Source organism: Taudactylus pleione, unplaced genomic scaffold, assembly GCF_031769625.1.
Source record: "Taudactylus pleione unplaced genomic scaffold, aTauple2 ptg000279l, whole genome shotgun sequence".
NCBI classification, from domain to species: Eukaryota; Metazoa; Chordata; class Amphibia; order Anura; family Myobatrachidae; genus Taudactylus; species Taudactylus pleione.
Window position 1 is genome coordinate 1,491,813 of NW_028284681.1, and position 6,000 is coordinate 1,497,812.

A 6,000-nucleotide genomic window follows, 5' to 3' on the forward strand; every position below is an offset into this window, starting at 1 on the left:
CCCCTCGGGAGGGTTAGGCATCCCGGGGGGGGGACTTAGGGTTAGGCACCACCCCGGGATTTTTAGGGTTAGGCACCCCTAAGGGAGGATTAGGGTACTTACATGCTCTGTCAGGATTCTCCTCTGTCGGGCTTCCAGTGTCTGCATTTCATCCCGGCGGCTATTGAGCTGCGGGGATTTCATACCCAACCCAGCAAATATCGTAGCCATTCACTAAGATATTTCAAAGTGTATGGCCACACGATATCTACGTTCCTCCTCCTGGGAAGGAAACACTACCCTGTGAAGGAATGGGAAACGTTGGGCGGTCAGCCGCAGCAGCGCATACATTGCCAGAAGCAGCCGACCGATTATCTGATTTTTTTGGACATGCTGGACTATTTTGCATGTTAGACAGACCCGATAATTACTGATTGTTCGCGGCAATACACGATTCAATTATCGTCCTGATCAGGTGTTTAGCAGCTGATTGGGCCGATCATTGGACAGTGTTTGCCCAGCATTAGTGATTTTATTATTTGGCCTAACTTTTGAACTAGAGCTAACAACAATCACTTCTTTCTTGATGTCACCCTTACTGGAAGCCACACTGATTTTTATTTTCAAAAGCTAAGTTTTATACTAAATATAACTGCTTAAGCATGTGCAGTCTGGCATCTGGGTATTCACCTAACAGCTGGTCTATGTGTGTAGCTTTTGTATATATATTTTTATTGATGCGCATTAGATACCTAGAAACTGATGCTGATGTATTGATGACTTAGGGCCTGATTCTGAGATTTACGCAATGCTGATATTTACGCAGATTCAAGCAGTTTTTAGCCATTGAGCATGTGTGTAAGTCGCACTGAGCACGAGCAGCGATTGGTTTGCGATTACACCAGCACAGAGGATTCTCTTGCAAACTGAGTGACAGGTAGTTAGTGTTTGGGAGAGGTAAAGGGGCTGGTTAAGGAAATGCAGGTGTGTCTGACCATTTACATGTCGTTTCATGGGCGTTCCTAAATCAACCATGCGATTGTCTTTACAGCATTATAGCTCTCAGTGTGTCAGGAGAGACTTGACTTAGAAGCTGCGTGGTTTCCTGGTCTGCGTTGATGTTGCTGATGTTTATGCTGTTGTATATCGTCAAACAGATATGAGAAGGCAGCAGTGGGCGACCCTATGCTTGGTTAAGCTTTGGAAGAAATTAGCATATATTCGCAATTGCGAACTGAGAGTTCGCAGTTGCGATTACATGTAAATCTCTGAATCAGGCCCTTAGCCTGTTGTACACTGGCTTTCTCATAAGGCTTGATATGCTCACCTGACTCAGCTGAACCGAATACTTAAGGCTTATTTTCTAAAGGTAGATTTTGATCGATTTAAAATCGATTAACATCTATGTGTTTCTGGGGCTAAATCACACATTTACTAAAACCAAATCAAAACTTGTCTGTTAGTAAATGTGTAATTTAGCCCCAGAAAAACAACATTGATTCTCATCTATTTTAAATTGATACAAATTGACCCCTTAGTCATATGGACTTACCTGAGCATTATCTAGAAAAGGAATATAGAGACTAGCATTAGATCAAAGGAAATGGCATTTGAGCATATCTCAGACTGCTGTCCTGACCGCAGCTACATTGTTGGAGATACACTGCTTACAGAATTTCCAGGTTACGTAACCAAGGTCAGGACAGGTATCGGACAACAATTCCTGTGACTTGACCAAGGGTCAGAAAAGGTAGCAGGAACAGTCTTTGAGCCTTGCACAACGTGAATAAATCAATACAGGTAGGATACAATCATCATCAAGAGGAATCTGCACTTCCTGCCATGTAAATCTGAATGCACCATCCAGATCCCTCCTTTATGAGTAAGCTACCAGAGTATTAAAATATGCTTGTGGTTATGTGACCTTCAGTGATATGGCAGCAGTGTCCTGTATCTATCATATAAGTAGAATTAGGCTTAAAATGCATGAGCAAATAGCTTGCTGTGTTAGGTGTCTGACTGAGATGTATGGGGTTTAGAAATCAAGTCCTAGGTATGACACGCTGAGCAATGTGTATTTTAAATACAGAGGAATGTAACTGAATATATTTCCTATACGTATGGGAGCCTGTCTGCCTTTGCCACCCCAAACACATTATTAGTATATTAGAGAAAAAATGTGCATTGTGAGGAAACATTGGATCATACAAAACTGAGTCTGAATGTCTTTTGGATACCAGGGTGTCCAAAGACTTTGGGCCTCATTCAGAGGCGGTCGGAGGATGCAAGCGGTCGCTCAGAAACTGGGCGGCCACTTGCATCCTGACCGCCCGCCTCTGTTGCGGTTGTTAGAGCTGTGGGTTAACACCCACAGCTCTAACGACCACTCCGGTGATGGTCGCGATGGTCAGAGACCATCGCGACCATCGGGGCTTACGACGAGACCCTAGGGTAGGGTCTCCCTTGTCGTAAGCCCCGGAGAGCTTCTGGCTCTGTCAGAGCCGGAAGCTCTCCACTGACATCACTAGTGATGTCAATGGAGCCGCCCCCAAACGGTAGGCGTTCCCATGGGAACGCCTCCGTTTGGGCTGCCACCCCCCCGGCCCGCCTTCCAAACGGGGTGAGCTGTCAATCAACATCGACAGCTCGCCCCCTTTGGATCGAGACCCGCTACGACTGGCGCTGTCGGTCGTAGCGGGTCTCACGCATGTGTGCGCCGGCGCCGTCGTGCGCATGCTCTGTGGGGGGCCATCGACCCGGTCCGAGCGCATCGGCGCTAAAGACCGGGTCTGAATGACCCCCTTTGTTACATGGACTGCCTTTCTTGGAGCTTCAGGTAGAAGCAATATACAGTATGTCCAGGATTTCTGGCTCTAGCTTGATCTTGAACCTACAGCAATTCAGAACTAAGGTCTTGTGTAAGGCCAGCTAAAATTGATGAAGCAGGTATGATAGGCTAAGCTTCGGCATTGAGATTCTTGAAACCAGGTCTATAAGAGGTGATGAAGTTGAACTGAGAAAATTAGGGGAACCTGCAAGCTTGCCTGGAGTTCAGCCTCCTGGCAGATTCAATGTATTGTAGATATTTGTGATCAGCATATACTGTAATCACAAGGTTAGCTCATTACAACTAATGCCCATTTGACACCAAGAATTTCTCATTTCACGACGTCATAGTTGGACTCAGCAGCGAAAAGAGAGAAAGGAAATGGATTTTTGTTTTGCTAGAAAATCTGTTTGAAAGATTATTATGTCATCAGAGGCATCAATATCAATAATAATTGGTAATTCAGTATTGGGATGATGAAGCATGTGTTTGCATCACCAATTAACATGAAGACAGTATTGTTCCAATGTTTGAAAGGGAACAAGAAAATCGTTTAAATACACTACTAAAAAAAATGTGCTTACAAGTTTACAAAGGACATCAAATGCTGATGCATTACATAAACCAAGCGGCATAACAAGATATTCGTAGTGACCAGACGGAGTACTGATGGCAGTTTTCACTCATCGCCACTTCTGATTCGGATTATGTAATCAGGGCTGCCATCAGAAAATATGGGGCCCGGGACAAACAAAATAGGCAGGAACCCAACCCCAAACACTTACCTTAGTTACCTTCCTCCTTCTGTTCTGGCTGCTCCTCAGTCCTCCTCTCTCATTCAGTGGTGCGGCGTCCTGTCATAGGGATATTAGTCAGAGGCGTAACTAGGGTAAGTGGCAGTCAGGACAAATGGCGTCCTAAGTAAAATGATGCCCCTTGAACACTGCGCCCACCCGGCATGTAGTAGGACCTATGTACTACATACACACTGTGGACTTTATTCAGAACCGCTCGCAAAAAGCTAGCGCTCGCTCTGAATGAGGGCGGCCACTTTTCTTTTGAAAGGCGGCCTCCTGGCCGCTCGCTAAGCTGTGACCATCGGGGCTTGCAACGAGACCCTTGGGGCAGGGTCTCATCTACTGCAAGCCCTAGGTAGCTTCCTGCTCTAACAGAGCAGGAAGCTCCCTACTGACATCACTGGTGATGTCAATAGGGCCGCCTACAAACGCCAGGCGTTCCTTCAAGAATGCCTCCGTTTGTCCGGCCACCCCGCCTACAAAACGGGGCGAGCTGTCGATCAATATCGACAGCCGCCCCTTTTGTAGCGAGCCCCGGAGCGAGTGCATTTGTCACTCGCTCCAGGGCTTGCGCACGCACAGTGCGAGCGCTGCGCATGCACAGGCCCTCACCATCGACCCGCTTGCGAGCGCATAGCGCTTGTGAGCGGGTCTGAATGAGGTCCTGTGACCACTAACTGTCTGTAGTCAGTCCTGTGTGACCCAGACTTTTTACATGGCCTTGCTACCATATAAGGGTAAAAATACATGTTATAGTATGTAAGTGCAACACTGACTGCCTTACTATACAGGGAATAAAGGTGCATACACACAGAACGATTTTCGATAAACGATATCGATTATCGTTCATCGTTAAAAAAATCGTTCACTTTCTAAGTTAAAATGAACGATTTTCGTTCATGCGCGTTCACGTTTGTAGTTCAGACTGACCAACTGAACGATTTTCATTAAGGGAATATGCAAAAATCGTTTGTAGTTCAAAAAAATCATTCATTACACTTTAAAAAAATCTGATAATCTGACAGAAAATCGTTCATAAAATCATTGTGTGTGTATGCAGCTTAAGAGCTCTGCAGCTCACGCTATGCAATGAACAATGGTGTGGCAGCAAACCAAAATGCAGCTGTCTCATATTGATATGCTCCTATGCTCAGGGTTGGAATGGCCCACAGGGGTACAGGGGAATCCCCCGGTGGGCTCCACTGCCTGTGGGCCCACCTGCTCCTCTAGGGACCAGGTTCAAGACTGAGCACTTGAACTATACATTATACATATGTTACATTATATTGCACAGGACTATGGTGTATTTTCTACAATGCATTGCTGTTATTAATCTGGTACATTATCATGCATGCACTAGCAGTAGTCACTATATATACATTTTTAAGGAACCCAGTCCATGCACTCTCTAATGGTTAGCCAAGCTTCTGTGGAGGCTGGCCACACCCCCTTTAGAGGCTGGTCACACCCCTAAATATGGGCTCCTATCACTGCATTCTGCCGGTGGGCCCTTCATGGCCCAGTCCGACACTGCCTATGCTGCCTGTTGAATGCCCACTGGCAGCAGGGCTAAATACAGAATTTCTTGCCAGGAATTTTTTAAATGTTAGATTTCTCTATAAAGGTAAAAATAAAACACCTTTTCACAGACAATATCAGTATATTTAATTATGTATTTAAAAAAATTTTATAATGCCCCCCTGTCTGTATTTTCTTAGAATGCCCCCTGACTGTATTTTTCTTTTAGTGTACCCCTGTCTGTATTTTTATTATAGTGCCCCCCATTTTTTATTTTTCCCTGCCCCCTATTTTTATTTTATTTACATACAGTAGCTCCTCACCCCGTTTATTTCAATAATGTGCTCAGTCCTCACCCTTTTCTCCACACACACACCTGCACTTACACACACACACACTTACACACACACACGCACTTACACACACATGCACAGGCACTTACACACACACAGGCACACTTACATACACCTCTCCCTTACTGCCACAGTGTGTACTCTGCTCCCCTACACCTGTATGTTCCTGATAAGGCTCTCCTTCGTATCATGATTCCCCATAGTTCAGGATTATAGCCTACTTACCTGCCAAGTCTTCCTGTTCCTACTGTAATCACCCGGACTGAGGGCCTGATTCAGAGGCGCTCGCTCTGAATCAGGGCAGGCGCTTTTTTTTTTAGTTGCGGCCTCTTGGCCGCTCGCATAGCTGTGGGTGACCACCCACAGCTATTGCGAGCGGCCAGGATGATGGTCAAGACCATCGCGACCATCGGGCTTGCCACGAGACCCTTGTGGTAGGGTCTCGTGGCCGCAAGCCCTAGAGTGCTTTCGGCTCTACCAGATGTCCATGCCTTTTTAAGTTTGGAGAGGATAAAGCGTAAAGTCT